Source organism: Haematobia irritans, chromosome 4 (genome assembly GCF_050003625.1).
Source record: "Haematobia irritans isolate KBUSLIRL chromosome 4, ASM5000362v1, whole genome shotgun sequence".
In the NCBI taxonomy this organism is placed as follows: domain Eukaryota; kingdom Metazoa; phylum Arthropoda; class Insecta; order Diptera; family Muscidae; genus Haematobia; species Haematobia irritans.
The window spans coordinates 120,575,770-120,592,782 of NC_134400.1; the positions used below are offsets into that span (position 1 = coordinate 120,575,770).

Below are 17,013 nucleotides of genomic sequence, written 5' to 3' on the forward strand. Positions count from 1 at the left end.
GATTCCATGTTAAGCTCAATGACAAGGGACCTCCTTTTTATAGCCGAGTGCGAACGGCGTTCCACATTGCAGTGAAACCACTTAGAGAAGCTTTGATACCCTCAGAAATGTGACCAGCATTACTGAGGTGGGATAATCCACCGCTGAAAAACTTTTTTGGTGTTCGGTCGAAGCAGGAATCGAACCCACGACCTTGTGTATGCAGGGCGGGCATGCTAACCATTGTACGACGGTGTCCTAAGTTTAATGAAAAAAAATTTTTTGAAGCAAAGATTATAAACTTTATTTCAATTAAAATTTCATTATTTTAAAGAAATTTGTCCTTAATAGTTTGAAATTTTCGCATCCTAAACTTTAATTTGCATAATCTTTAGTATCACGTAAATATTTTTTTCAGTGTAGAACAACCTTCCGTTCATTTAATTTAATTTATTTTAAAGAAAACACAATTTATGAATAGATTCTTTGAATCATAATAAGTTATAATAAAATGTGCAATTGTCAGTTACACTTTTATTTTTTTAATATCTAATTTTTACAAATTGAAAAACTTCTTCGCTTCCACTGCGGGTTGAACCTGGGTCTGTTGGCACCATAACAGAACGCCTTAGCACCCTCATCCACAAACGTCATTGAACCCGATGCATCAAAACGTATATTCAAATGTTTGTGATATGAACCTAATATGACATCACATAATTTTTATACCCTCCACCATAGGATGGGAGGTATATTCACTTTGTCATTCCGTTTGTAACACATCGAAATATTGCTCTAAGACCCAATAAAGTATATATATTCTGGGTCGTGGTGAAATTCTGAGTCGATCTGAGCATGTCCGTCCGTGGCACAAGTAGTTGTTATTGATGTAGGTCGGATGGTATTGCAAATGGGCCATATCGGTCCACTTTTACATATAGCCCCCATATAAACGGACCACCAAATTTGGCTTGCGAATCCTCTAAGAGAAGCAAATTTCATCCGATCCGGCTGAAATTTGGTACATGGTGTTATATATGGTCCCTAACAACCATACAAAAATTGGTCCACATCGGTCCATAATTATATATAGCCCCCATATAAACCGATCCCCCGATTTGGCTTGCGGAGCCTCTAAGAAAAGCAAATTTCATCCGATCCGGTTGAAATTTGGTACATGGTGCAAGTATATGGCCTCAAACACCCATGCAAAAATTGAAATCGGTCCATAATTATATATAGGCCCCATTTAAACCGATCCCCACATTTGACCTCCGGAGCCCCTTGGAAGAGCAAAATTCATCCGATTCGGTTGAAATTTGGTACGTGATGTTAGTATATTGTATCCAACAACCATGCATGAATTGGTTCATATCAGTCCATAATTATATAAAGGGTGTGAAGTTAAAGTTGTTTTAGCGAAGACACAAACCACTTTATTTTTTTGCATTTTCGTTTTTGTTGCGAATTTAAGACTTTTTGCAACAAATTAAATATATTTTGCTTCATTACACATTTTCTGTACGAAAATGCGTGTATACTTAACATAATTTTGAGCAAAAAGTTATTTAGAGTAATATAGATGCAATTCAAAAAAATATGGAAAGACGGATTTTACATTCATTGGACTCTTTCGGGCATTTCTAGGAAGAGTTAAAAAGCAAAAGTGGGTATAAGGCATTAGCTCGGAGATAGGAGAAATCCCCCGCAAAGAGGGCAGAGGCGTAGGTCATCTAGTTAATGAGATAAAGGAGGGCACATTCATGTAAATTCTAATAACTATAAAACCGTTCTGGGGCATAGTTTTTAAACAAATTTAATTGATTGTATTAGCTTTAAGGGCGTAGAAGACTATTCTGGAGATTCCATGAGCATAGCTGGGCTTTAAGTCTGAGGGGGGTCAATTATATTTAGGCTAATTTTGTGGGTCGTTTTTCGAGCATTTCTAGGGAAATTTAAAAGGCAAAAGTGAGTATAGCCCCAAGCCAGGAGAATCCTCTATCCCAAATGCCAGAGGCGTAGGTCATCTAGTTAACGAGATAAAAAGGGGGACATTAATGTATTTTCTAACAGCTAAAAATCATTGCTGGGGCATAGTTGTTACACAATTTTAATTGATTCTATTAGCTTTAAGAGTGTAGAAGACTATTCTAGAGATTCCATGAGCGTAGCTGGGTTTTAAGTCTGAGGGGGGTCAATTATATTTAGGCCAAATTTGTGGGTCGATTTTCGAGCATTTCTAGGAAGAGTTGAAAGGCAAAAGTGGGTATAGCACATTAGCCCCAAGCCAGGAGAATCCTCTATCCCAAATGCCAGAAGCGTAGGTCATCTAGTTAACGAGATAAAAAGGGGGACATTAATGTATTTTCTAACAGCTAAAAATCATTGCTGGGGCATAGTTTTTACAAAATTTTAATTGATTCTATTAGCTTTAAGGGTGTAGAAGACTATTCTGGAGATTCCATGAGCGTAGCTGGGCTTTATGTCTGAGGGGGGTCAATTATATTTAGGCCAATTTTGTGGGTCGATTTTCGAGCATTTCTAGGAGGAGTTAATAGGCAAAAGTGGGTATAGCACATTAACCCCAAGCCAGGCGACATTAATGTATTTTCTAACAGCTAAAAAGTGTTGCTTTGTTGTGGTTGATTTAGTAAATAATCTTTTCTTATTTGTTGCGAGGGTCCTGGGAAAAAAAAAGGAGAAATTAATTTTTTTTTAAATTTTTTTTTGATAGGTACATAGATGCATACAAGTACAGGCCACATGATGATTACAAGTGCGGCTGCAAGATTATTTGAAAGGCAACTTGCTCAGAATCGAATTCTGAGCAACTTACTCACGTCCGTCCGTGCCCCGTATAAATCTTGTCCGAGAATTGGTATACATTTTTGTTCGCACTGGCATCCCTATTTTCGTTGCTCTTAACATATACCAGGTAATGCCGTGCGTGTTATTTTTATTGACCCATACTTATGGGAATGAATCCTTATGGTCTGTGGATAATGACGCTTTGTTTCGCCATGGAATGCAAATTTCCTTTACGGAGCATCCTAAGGCAAACGTGGCAGGCGTGGGCGTTAGATGCGGCCAAAATGTGGAGTAATTTTTTTATTGTGCAGGTGGACCAACACACTTTTGTGGCACAAGTTTTTTTTGTTTGGTTCAGGGCCTATGTGGTGCTGGCCAATTGTTTTTTTTATTTAATGTTTGGTTCAGGGCCTATGTGGTGGCGGCCAATCGTGTTGTTATGTTTTTAGGATTAATGCAGCTTAGGCAAATAATTAATGTAGATTTTAATGCCTAAATCTTGCTGCAAATCAATAATTTCAAGTTTTAGTGTGGTTTTGCTTGCGGCGTGGTCTGTGGTTGGTGGTGGAGTGTCAGCTGGTTAGATAGATGACAGGTTAACAAGTAGTAAGAGGGCGTTGTTACACAGTAGCCATAGGGTTGCTCGTAGTCCATAAATTCATTCATGAAATCCCACGAAGCATGGGGAATGAAGACTATGAAACAGAAAAAATGGTAAAAGCAAAAAAATAAATAAAAATGTAATAAAAGCGGAATTTAAACTTGGTTTTAGGAGAAAGGGACAGATATTAGTCTAAAATATGGCGTAGAAGCGCTTGGCTTGATGAAACCAGGGGTATAAATAGAGCAAAAGACGTCAAAAGTTGCCATTTTAGCAAAGTGTATTTTAAAGTGTTTGTTTGAAACGTTTGGCGGTTAACATAAATAGAAACATAATTAAATAAAGTATGTGGTGATAGTAGTGTCGTAGAGCAGTGAATTTGAAATATTTCGTTTTTTTTAGAGACTATAGAGTGAATATATAAAAACGGAAAATTGAGAGAAAGTTCATTCTGGCAAATTTTGGGTTTGCAATTATTAATATTGAAAATAATAAAGTAAGTTAATCAAGTGATGGTAATCTGAAGGAGTATGAATTTAATAAAATGTTTTTGTCAGGTCTGGAATAGCCTCCTGTATGATCAGGAGGCGCTATACTTTTTATGCAAAAATTCGTTTTTTTCTGGAGAAATTAACTGGTGAGGATTAGTTTTGGTTGCCACAATCCTGGAGAGGTTCACCTCATAGTGCTAGTTCCAGTGGAAGCAATTGACTGAACAACGATCGGAGAATCACCAGAAAGAAAACAATTTAAGAATATATCAAGGTAGGAGTATCAATAAGTAAGTGGGTGGAGTAATATAAGCCCACGAAAACGTCAAATATGCTTACCTGTGAAAACCAAATGGAAAACTAACTCCTAGAAATACCAATGAAGATATCCGCCAACGTCCGATATTAAAATCCACTTTGTTTTAAAAATCCCATAATCCCAGAAAATTTTGTGGGCAATGCCCAAATGAAAATCCAAGGGCATCCCAGTGTATCAGTTGTAATAACACTATAAGGCGGAGGGAGAATGCCCGGAGAAAAGAAAACTGCTTTTAACACCCTATGAACATATGCGTTTATTCTATTACAAAAATTTGATCTAAACGACTGTTATTGAACTTACATTTTTTATTAATATTTTAGTATAAGTGTATATTTGCCTTTTCCATTCCCATATTTAGTTTCCATTGTCAAGGGCCATACAAAGTCACCTGAATAATTTCATTTGTTTTCTTTAGTGGGTTATTGTTTTGATATTTAATCCCCAATATTTTCCACTTAACTGAGCTCAATTAGGTAGGAAGTCAGAGTAAAAATAAATCCCCATTGGATTATGCAATTTTAAGGCTTTGTAGGTTCCATATTCATAGTCATTAAAAAGGATAAAAAAGAGATGTTTAGTTATAGTAAATGGTAAAGTTTCCGTGTTTTCATGTTCTATTAAATGATGACAAATTTAGTTTTATTTTGTTAATTTTAATTATTGACTAGGAAAAATGAAAAATAAAAATGTATCTTGATTTTAATATTTGTAACGGAATTATGTGCTAAATTTTGATTTGTTGAGGGGGAATATGTGAAGGTAAAAGGAGTGAAGGAAGGTTTTGTGGGGTTCATAAAAATTGATGAAACGGTATCTGTGAACCATGGTTGGGAGGGCAGAGTGGGAGGATTGTCCATCAAAAGCCTCATTCAACGTATGTGTCCCTTTGTGTTTGTAAGTGTGTTATCGACAGTTGTAAGTTCCTTTTTTTCATGTTATACCTCGGGCTAGGTTTCGGCGGGTTGAGGACCGTCCTGAGAGAGGTTGAGTGTGCCGGAGGGCCAAGCCTAGTGCTATATGGGGTCATAACAGAAATGGCGCCCAAACAGAATTATCGACTTCTATCATTGGAAGTGGAAAATGATAGGTACAAACCACCTAAGTACCTGGCAATAGAAATCTAGTTTGTGCAATAGCCCGGATCGAATCTAGTTACGACTAGAAATGTCTTATTTGTATTGCAACCGGACTTACAGGTTTAAGTTATTGATGTGCAATATTAAATATAGGTATTTTTAGAAGTTATACTAGGTTTAAGATAATATTGAGGGTCAGATGCAATATCTTGTTAGTTTGAGTGTAACAATGAATGTTTTGTGATCGGCCTGTGATAATGTTCCATTTTTTTTGTTCATGTCCAATCAAATTGGTTTTATGTTTTGGAAAATTTGAATAATCGATATAATTGTTAGCCGTTGTGAATAGTGATTCGCAAGTCAGATGTAATAATTATATTGTAACATAATTCTGAGATCTGTTTTCGATTATGATAGAAAATTGCCAGAATTTTTTTTTAAAATTTTTCAAAATTTTTACTTAATTGTTGTAAGTTGTCTAGGATATATACGTTGAAGGCTCGTAAGAGAACACTCTAATGTTTTGTTAATTCTAATGTGTTGTGTACAATTATACACTGTTGGAAAAAAAAAAATCTTAAATACGGTTGAATTGTTTGTCTGTGATTTGATATGTTCGACTTGTGGGAGAATTATAAAAAATGAAAAAAAAAAAACAGAACAATAGGATAACTTGGTATTCACTCCTGAAAATACTCTCACATATTCCCCTTAAATATTATGACCGTTCAATAATTTAATACAATTGATTTTTGGTTTTATGTGTGATTATTAAAATTGTGTTTACATTTTGATGATATTTAAGCTTTTAATGAAGTTAACGAATTATAATAATAAAAATAAATTACTTATAAATTATACATTGTGAAAAACGAAAAAAGGAAGAGAAAACATTTTTTTGGTATTTGTTTAGTTGCGGGAAATTTGGCATGAATACAAGGTCCCGATCTAAGACCAAAAGAGATAGGCCAGAATCATTTGATCTTAATAATACGATTACTCATATTGACCCGAAAAGATCTAGGATGACAGATCCAGAGAACCGGCTCAATCCCGACGATGGAAGGATTCGGGATATGTCCGAATCAATCATTGTTCGCAATAATGTCGTTCAAGGACCAAATGCATCAACACAACCACCACTGGTGGAGGATCAAATGCGACAAAATTACGTTAGTGGCGCTGGTGCAGCACCAAAATCGAAGGGGGATAAATCTCTCGAGGATAAGATGAAGGCAATGATGTGTAGTGAGTTGACAGATGTCAGGAGTACCATAGAATCACTAGCCAGGACCGTAAGGGAATTGTCCGTTGTGGTAGGTCAAGTTCAGGCCTCTTCAAGGGCCTCATCAACTTCTAGTAATAATTCGATTGGTAATGGCAACTTAGGATTGGGTACTACTCCAAGTTCTGACGGACCAGCATCTTCTATGCCATCAGTAAATAGCCACAGCTCGTACCCAAATTCTGTAATGCAAGATCAAATAAGAATTAGAGTAGATAAATTTGGTATAAATTTTGATGGAAACGTACAAAAATTAACTGTTGAAGAATTCATTTTTCGTCTTGAATGTTTGCAGTCCCAATATGCTATTCCGTGGGAAGAAATTTTGCGCGATTTTCGTCTTTTGATTTCCGGACCAGCTTTAGAGTGGTTTTGGAACGCGCAAAAGTTAAGGCATTTTGAAAATTGGCCCCTTCTGAAAGAGGCTCTATTGTGCCAATTTAGATCGTCAAAATCTGCTTTTGAGGCGATGAGGGAGTTAGTCGACAGGAAACAAATGCATAATGAACCAATTGACGTATATTTCCACAATATGGCCCAACTTCGTGCTAGATTGGTACAACCCATAAGTGACCTAGATATGGTAAATATACTAAAGGTTAATGTAAGGGAGAATATAAAAGTGATTGTATATCCCATGTCAATTTCAACGGTCGAAATGCTTCGCACTGAATGCAAAGAGGCAGAGCGAAATTTTCCAAGGCGAGACACAAGATCCGTCCACATGAATCCACGTCCTGCGAGACATGTAAACGAAATGTATATTGATGATTATTGGGGAATGGAAACCGAAAATCAGCCAGAGATGGATGAAGTGGCTGCAATTAGATTTAATCAACAACAAAATAGGCAATTAGTTTGTTGGAACTGTCGGGAAGTTGGCCATGCCTTTATGGATTGTCCTTCACCTGACAGAGCCCTATTTTGTTATAGATGTGGTAAACCAAATACTATTACACCCAAATGCCCTAATTGCCAACAGGGAAACCACAAGAGGGGCGTGGAGAAAACCGGGGAACCGCGTCCGTCGGAAAATCCCGGCAAGTAGACCCAGTTGGTATATTACCCCGTGAAAATAATAATCATAAATGCGACAAAGAGATACCCAAAGTTGACTTGACAGATGGAAACATGTTTCGTAAGAGACGGCATTACCTACCGGTGGAAATAAGGCAAAGGAATTATGAAGAAGTTCGTGGTAGAATTTTCGGGGAGGAGGTTATGAAGAAACCAGTTTCAAACCGAATTGTAAAAATTCGCCAGAAAACCGCTGAAAGAAGGAAAAATAAACGACTTTTAGTGGAGTCGATAAATCGGGCAATGACGAGAAATGGTGACCCAAGGGTCTACGCTGAAATTCAAATAGAAAATAAATTTTTGAAAGGCTTATTAGATACAGGGGCAAGTGTTAGTATAATGGGAAAAGGATGCAGGGAGTTTGTTGAAAATTTGTCAGTCGATATAGTGCCCATTTTTAATAATGTATCAACGGCCAGTGGAGATAATTATCGAATCATTGGTAAAATTTCGTGCGAAATAAAGTATAATGAGTTGGTTAAGGAACTGACTTTGTATCTTTGTCCCGATTTAGAACAAGAGTTGTATTTAGGAATTGATTTTTGGCGAAGTTTTGAACTTGCACCGGATATATTAGGAGTGGCCGAAATAAATGCGGAAAAGATTTATAATGATTTTTCACAGAGCCAATTGGAATACAAATTGAAGCCTCACGAATTGTCTAATGAGCAGAAATCCAAACTTAAAGAAGCTATTGAAATGTTTGATACTTTTGAGAAAAAAGGATTAGGTTGTACGAAACTTGAAAAGCACATAATAAAGTTAATAGATGGCGCTGAACCTGTAAAGGATCGGTATTATCCAATATCGCCAGCCGTACAACAAATAACGTATGATGAAATTGATAAAATGTTAGAATTGAACGTAATTGAATTGAGTGAAAGTCCTTGGAGTAACCGGACAACTATTGTAAGAAAACCGGGTAAAAACCGATTTTGTCTGGACGCAAGAAAACTTAACAAATTAACGGAAAAAGACGCCTATCCGCTCCAAAACATAGATGGTATTCTTAGTAGGATAGATGAAACTTATTACATTAGTAGCGTTGATCTAAAATTCGCATTCTGGCAAATCGAATTAGATGAGGAAAGCAAAAAGTATACGGCATTTACAGTGGCCGGACGACCATTGTATCAATTTCGTGTTATGCCTTTTGGGCTTTGCAACGCGGCCCAAAGATTATGCAGACTAATGGACAAGGTCGTCCCCAGTAGACTGAAGGAAAATGTATTCGTCTATCTTGACGATTTGCTGGTGATTTCTTCCGATTTTGAAGAACATATTGGCCTTTTGAAAGAAGTGGCCCAATGTTTAAGAAACGCTGGACTCACGATTGGTCTGAAGAAATCACAATTTTGTTTCAGGGAACTTAAATACCTAGGTTTTATTATTGGTGATGGAATGTTAAGAACTGACCCCGATAAAGTGGAGTCGATAAGGAAAATACCAATACCGAAAAATCCACGAGAAGTTCGTAGATTTCTTGGTACTGCAGGGTGGTACCGCAGATTTATAAGAAATTTTGCTACTATATCTGCCCCTTTAACAGATACCCTCAGGAAAGCCAAAAAGTTTACCATGACTCCGGAGTCGATAAAAGCGTTCGAAAGTTTGAAAAAAGCACTAACTTCGGCCCCTGTTTTACGACATGCTGATTTTACTAGGAAATTTTTTATTCAGTGCGACGCTTCAGAATATGGTATTGGGGCAGTTTTGTTTCAATTAAATGATAAAGGGGAGGAACATCCGATTGCGTTTTATTCGCAGAAACTGAATCAATGTCAGCGGAATTACAGTGTGACGGAGAAGGAATGTCTTGCTGCAGTAATGTCAGTAAGAAAATTCCGACCATATGTGGAGCTAATGGATTTCACCGTCATTACTGACCACGCAAGCCTGCAATGGTTGATGAACCTTAAAGATTTGAGCGGAAGACTTGCCCGGTGGTCATTACAATTACAAGCTTACCGTTTTGACATAGAACATCGTAAAGGTAAAGACAATATAGTTGCGGATATGTTATCCAGATTACCCACTGTAGCCGAATTAGATTTGAATCGATGTTTAGATTTTGATACCAATGAATTTGATTGTGAAGAGTATCAAGAGCTCAGGGAAACAATAGAGAAAAATAATGATAAACTACCAGATTTGAAAGTGGATGATGGACTGATTTTTAAAAGAATGTGCAATGGAAATGGTGAAGAACTTGAAGAGCATGAGTGGAAACTTTGGGTTCCTCAGGGAATAACCCATGAGTTAATCCGAAAGGCCCATGATGAGCCTACTTCAGCTCATGGAGGAATTTCGAAGACGATACATCGTCTCAAACAAAAATTTTATTGGCCAAACATGACATCACAAGTTCGACAGTATATTTCTAATTGTATAGTTTGCAAAGAAACCAAATCTGTAAATTACCAGACAAGACCGACGATAGGTAATGAAGTATTAACTGAAAGACCATTTCAGAAATTATATGTTGACTTCCTGGGGAAGTATCCTCGTTCGAAAAGTGGAAACGCATATATATTTATAGTGGTTGATCATTTTTCAAAGTTCACTTTTCTGAAAGCAATGAGAGATGCCACTGCTACTAATGTAGTAAAGTTTTTGGTGGAGGAGATTTTTCGTAAATTTGGAACCCCTGAAACGATCCACAGTGACAATGGAGCTCAATTCATTTCCAACCATTTTAAGCAAATGATAAAGGCGTATGGCATTAATCATTTACAAACAGCCCCATATTCACCCCAATCTAATGCCTCTGAAAGGGTGAACCAATCAGTTCTCGCTGCTATTAGGGCATATTTGGAAAAGGATCACCGGGATTGGGATCTCTACCTTTCAGAAATGGAGTGTGCACTCAGATCTTCGGTCCATAGTGCAACTGGTGTTACCCCATTTTTTGCCATATTTGGATACCACATGTATTCAAATGGGAGTGATTATAAGTTGGCAAGAAAACTGAAATCGCTAACGGATCACGAGATTTTAAATTTGGACAAATCTGACCGAATGTCATTGATAAGGGAAAAAATTAAAGCGAATATGCATAAGGCCTATGAAGTTAGCTCCAAGCGATACAACCAAAGAGCTCGGTTGACAAAATTTCATCCCGGACAGGAAATCTACAGACGGAATCATATGTTAAGCGATTTTGGAAAGAATTTCAATTCAAAATTTGCTCGAAAATTTTCCAAGTGCAGGATTTCCAAAATGGTTGGGAACAATATGTATGAACTTGAAGATTTGCAAGGAAAGCCACTAGGCTTAGCTCATGCAAAAGATCTGAAAGTTTAGGCATTTGCGTGTGATATTTTCCATTGAGATGACATAAATTAACACCTGGTCATGAAATTGAATCTGTGATACGATGTGCAATATACTCGCTGTGATACTAGGATAAACTACGTGCAATATAGGATTAAGTAAATGTCATTGTAAAGTCCTGCATGTTAGTAAGTGTCCTTAAATTATTTTGTTTTTAAATTATACATACTCAGCGAGAAATTATTGAAACTGATTTGTATCATGGATGATTCTGTCCCATTAATTGACGATCCTGAAAAGAAGATTAAACCCATCAGAAAGTAACTTCATTATCGTTAGGCGAATTGTATTGACTTCCCTAATGTTTGCTTTCAGTGTATTACGAACGATAGCCCGGCGTATGAGACGTCAGGGTGTGGGAGTTCCCCACGTTGAGTCCTCGGTAAAGTAGACCTGCTCAGTCCTAAACGTAGACCAATTTTACAATGTATTTTTTTTTCGAATTGGCGAACCAAAGATGGTGTGACCTCTCGCACACCGTTCATTCTTACGCCTGCTCAGAATACCCGGAGTTTTGTTGCGAGGGTCCTGGGAAAAAAAAAGGAGAAATTAATTTTTTTTTAAATTTTTTTTTGATAGGTACATAGATGCATACAAGTACAGGCCACATGATGATTACAAGTGCGGCTGCAAGATTATTTGAAAGGCAACTTGCTCAGAATCGAATTCTGAGCAACTTACTCACGTCCGTCCGTGCCCCGTATAAATCTTGTCCGAGAATTGGTATACATTTTTGTTCGCACTGGCATCCCTATTTTCGTTGCTCTTAACATATACCAGGTAATGCCGTGCGTGTTATTTTTATTGACCCATACTTATGGGAATGAATCCTTATGGTCTGTGGATAATGACGCTTTGTTTCGCCATGGAATGCAAATTTCCTTTACGGAGCATCCTAAGGCAAACGTGGCAGGCGTGGGCGTTAGATGCGGCCAAAATGTGGAGTAATGTTTTTATTGTGCAGGTGGACCAACACACTTTTGTGGCACAAGTTTTTTTTGTTTGGTTCAGGGCCTATGTGGTGCTGGCCAATTGTTTTTTTTATTTAATGTTTGGTTCAGGGCCTATGTGGTGGCGGCCAATCGTGTTGTTATGTTTTTAGGATTAATGCAGCTTAGGCAAATAATTAATGTAGATTTTAATGCCTAAATCTTGCTGCAAATCAATAATTTCAAGTTTTAGTGTGGTTTTGCTTGCGGCGTGGTCTGTGGTTGGTGGTGGAGTGTCAGCTGGTTAGATAGATGACAGGTTAACAAGTAGTAAGAGGGCGTTGTTACACAGTAGCCATAGGGTTGCTCGTAGTCCATAAATTCATTCATGAAATCCCACGAAGCATGGGGAATGAAGACTATGAAACAGAAAAAATGGTAAAAGCAAAAAAATAAATAAAAATGTAATAAAAGCGGAATTTAAACTTGGTTTTAGGAGAAAGGGACAGATATTAGTCTAAAATATGGCGTAGAAGCGCTTGGCTTGATGAAACCAGGGGTATAAATAGAGCAAAAGACGTCAAAAGTTGCCATTTTAGCAAAGTGTATTTTAAAGTGTTTGTTTGAAACGTTTGGCGGTTAACATAAATAGAAACATAATTAAATAAAGTATGTGGTGATAGTAGTGTCGTAGAGCAGTGAATTTGAAATATTTCGTTTTTTTTAGAGACTATAGAGTGAATATATAAAAACGGAAAATTGAGAGAAAGTTCATTCTGGCAAATTTTGGGTTTGCAATTATTAATATTGAAAATAATAAAGTAAGTTAATCAAGTGATGGTAATCTGAAGGAGTATGAATTTAATAAAATGTTTTTGTCAGGTCTGGAATAGCCTCCTGTATGATCAGGAGGCGCTATACTTTTTATGCAAAAATTCGTTTTTTTCTGGAGAAATTAACTGGTGAGGATTAGTTTTGGTTGCCACAATCCTGGAGAGGTTCACCTCATAGTGCTAGTTCCAGTGGAAGCAATTGACTGAACAACGATCGGAGAATCACCAGAAAGAAAACAATTTAAGAATATATCAAGGTAGGAGTATCAATAAGTAAGTGGGTGGAGTAATATAAGCCCACGAAAACGTCAAATATGCTTACCTGTGAAAACCAAATGGAAAACTAACTCCTAGAAATACCAATGAAGATATCCGCCAACGTCCGATATTAAAATCCACTTTGTTTTAAAAATCCCATAATCCCAGAAAATTTTGTGGGCAATGCCCAAATGAAAATCCAAGGGCATCCCAGTGTATCAGTTGTAATAACACTATAAGGCGGAGGGAGAATGCCCGGAGAAAAGAAAACTGCTTTTAACACCCTATGAACATATGCGTTTATTCTATTACAAAAATTTGATCTAAACGACTGTTATTGAACTTACATTTTTTATTAATATTTTAGTATAAGTGTATATTTGCCTTTTCCATTCCCATATTTAGTTTCCATTGTCAAGGGCCATACAAAGTCACCTGAATAATTTCATTTGTTTTCTTTAGTGGGTTATTGTTTTGATATTTAATCCCCAATATTTTCCACTTAACTGAGCTCAATTAGGTAGGAAGTCAGAGTAAAAATAAATCCCCATTGGATTATGCAATTTTAAGGCTTTGTAGGTTCCATATTCATAGTCATTAAAAAGGATAAAAAAGAGATGTTTAGTTATAGTAAATGGTAAAGTTTCCGTGTTTTCATGTTCTATTAAATGATGACAAATTTAGTTTTATTTTGTTAATTTTAATTATTGACTAGGAAAAATGAAAAATAAAAATGTATCTTGATTTTAATATTTGTAACGGAATTATGTGCTAAATTTTGATTTGTTGAGGGGGAATATGTGAAGGTAAAAGGAGTGAAGGAAGGTTTTGTGGGGTTCATAAAAATTGATGAAACGGTATCTGTGAACCATGGTTGGGAGGGCAGAGTGGGAGGATTGTCCATCAAAAGCCTCATTCAACGTATGTGTCCCTTTGTGTTTGTAAGTGTGTTATCGACAGTTGTAAGTTCCTTTTTTTCATGTTATACCTCGGGCTAGGTTTCGGCGGGTTGAGGACCGTCCTGAGAGAGGTTGAGTGTGCCGGAGGGCCAAGCCTAGTGCTATATGGGGTCATAACATATTTTGTCTTATTTTAATTATATTGGGAACCTAAAATGTTTTGTCCTATTTCATATTATTAATTAATTTATTTTTATACTATTTTATACATATCTATATTTATTAATTAATTTATTTTTATACTATTTTATACACATTTATATTTATTATATACACGCATATGTTCTCACATTGTCATAACTTGATTTGTACTTTATTCATAGTTAGTAGTCCGTTGTAATTTATATAAATTGGCCGCTAAGTGGCTTCAAATTACATGATGAAAATAAAAATAAAAATAAATAAATAAATAAAATCGTTGCTGGGGCATAGTTTTTACAAAATTTTAATTGATTCTATTAGCTTTAAGGGTGTAGAAGACTATTCTGGAGATTCCATGAGCGTAGCTGGGCTTTATGTCTGAGGGGGGTCAATTATATTTAGGCCAATTTTGTGGGTCGATTTTCGAGCATTTCTAGGAGGAGTTAAAAGGCAAAAGTGGGTATAGCACATTAACCCCAAGCCAGGAGACATTAATGTATTTTCTAACAGCTAAAAAGTGTTGCTTTGTTGTGGTTGCTTTAGTAAATAATCTTTTCTTATTTTGTCTTATTTTAATTATATTGGGAACCTAAAATGTTTTGTCCTATTTCATATTATTAATTAATTTATTTTTATACTATTTTATACATATCTATATTTATTAATTAATTTATTTTTATACTATTTTATGCACATTTATATTTATTATATACACGCATATGTTCTCACATTGTCATAACTTGATTTGTACTTTATTCATAGTTAGTAGTCCGTTGTAATTTATATAAATTGGCCGCTAAGTGGCTTCAAATTACATGATGAAAATAAAAATAAAAATAAATAAATAAATAAAATCGTTGCTGGGGCATAGTTTTTACACAATTTTAATTGATTATATTAGCTTTAAGGGTGTAGAAGACTATTCTGGAGATTCCATGAGCGTAGCTGGGGTTTAAGTCTGAGGGGGGTCAATTTTAAAATTTTATCTTTTCAACGAAAATTCGCAAAAAATCAACCAAATTTCGTCGTGATTTGTTGCTGATAGACTAAATACAATCAAATATGAACAAATTTTGTTAATTATTTTATATATACGACTTTAAAATAAATTGTCTAGTTATTTTGAAGGCTACAGCCACCTAGCAACTGAATTAACTTGCTTTAAGAACGGACGAAAACTTTATCTTTTTTCTTCTTTTTCATCGCTTTTGTGCCTATTTTTCATCACTTCTGGATCCAAAAAGAACATTTTTATTACTTTTTGGCGACTTATTTTTGCTGGGATGTTAATGCATACTTGCTTATATCTAGGAATTTGTGTTGATCAGTGTTGCCAGAATTGTTTCACAAAAAACCGCTAGATTTGTCCAAAAAACTAGCCAAAAAAAGCTAAAAAATTTTAAAAATAGCTAGAAAAAAAGCTAAAATTTTTAGTATCAAAAGTCACATTTTTGATTGAAATTTAACAAACTTAAAGGCTTTATATCACTTAAAATGCATATTATTTTAATTGTATTCATTTTAATTCAATTTCTGTGAGACTATAAGAAAATTTAAGTCATATTAGCTCTGTTTGCGTACTCGATACATTTTGATTACTATCACAAATTTTTACTGGAAGTCCTTCGTTTATATTTCCTAGTAAAAACATTTTTCCCAGTAAACTTGCAATTGCCAGCTGGTTAATCATCAACAAGTCCAATGTGCGATATATTGCATAATGTCACATAGAACTGCATTAGAAAATGTCAATATATTTCGTTTTAACTGAATTAATGATAAATTCATGAACGTGAACACTTCTCCTAATTTTACCCAAGAGAATAAAACCCATTCTAACTGTCTTGAAAATTTATATTGAATATCTATTATTTGAAAATTTCCCATACAAACCTATTGTTGTCCAATTTTCGTAAATGTAAATGCATTCCATTAATATATAGCAGATTTGTTTTGATCCTATCACTACGATTTTTTTCATTGCATTTTTTGATGTTAAAAAAATAATACCACATTTAAAACTTTATTTCCTTAATTATTTGTATATTCGGTTCCAAAGATTTTGTACACTAATGATTTTGGTATTGATTCCGAGTCAAATTTGAATTTAAATATTCGTTTTTTTCAGCTTTTTCTTCATGAGCTATCACAGTGCTTTAAAAACGTGCTAACGACAACTTAAATTTCCAAATTCAGACTCGACTTTAAGTAGAAATTATTCTATGTATACATTTTTAAAATAAAATGTTGAAAAACCTCTTCTATTTTTGAACGCTATTTTGGTTTGTGGTCAAGATACAAAAACTCCACAAATTTAAAGACTATTTCATTAATTTTAAGAATTTTTTAGAATTGACCCTAGCCTTCTTTCATGAAAAGATACCCATTTTTAAGTTGAATCACTTAACTATAAGGACAAAAAGAATTTATCGGCTATTGGACAAGGAAAACAGTTTATATAAGAGAAATTCACAAATGCTATTATAACCAAAATTCGCGTTCGTATTTTAAGGAAATGAAATCTTTGGCCTCACAACAATATTTTTTCAATGTACAAAGCAATTCACATCTACTATTTTACTTTAGTTATATCATAATAAACGAGTCAAATGCTAATATTCCTAATAATTTACTGACAGTTTATATAAGGAATTGAAATATGTGGAAAACCTTATTCTGACAGCAAGGCTTAGATAAAAACGAAGTTTTATCCATATTTCAATAGGAACATATCGAAAATAAAAAAAGCCAAAAATAGCTAAAAGGGGCATGAAAAAAAGGCAGAAAAAAAGCTAAAAGCTAAATGCATTTTTTTCCCGCTAAACGTCTTCAAAAAAAGCCAAATCTAGCGGGAAAAAAGCTAAATTGGCAACGCTGGTGTTGATGTATGTTTTTCTTCAAATTCATGCCAGAATTGTTCC

At 35.3% G+C, this 17,013-nt stretch overlaps 1 long non-coding RNA gene across 1 annotated transcript; it reads right to left on the reverse strand.

Annotated features, from left to right (window-relative positions):
• Positions 1-2,312: 2,312 nt before the first annotated feature.
• Positions 2,313-3,601, reverse strand: LOC142233725 (uncharacterized). The gene is made up of 2 exons (XR_012721477.1): positions 2,730-3,601; positions 2,313-2,662 (listed from the first exon to the last, which is right to left on the reverse strand). It is a non-coding gene; the product is annotated as an uncharacterized LOC142233725 (long non-coding RNA).
• Positions 3,602-17,013: the final 13,412 nt, after the last annotated feature.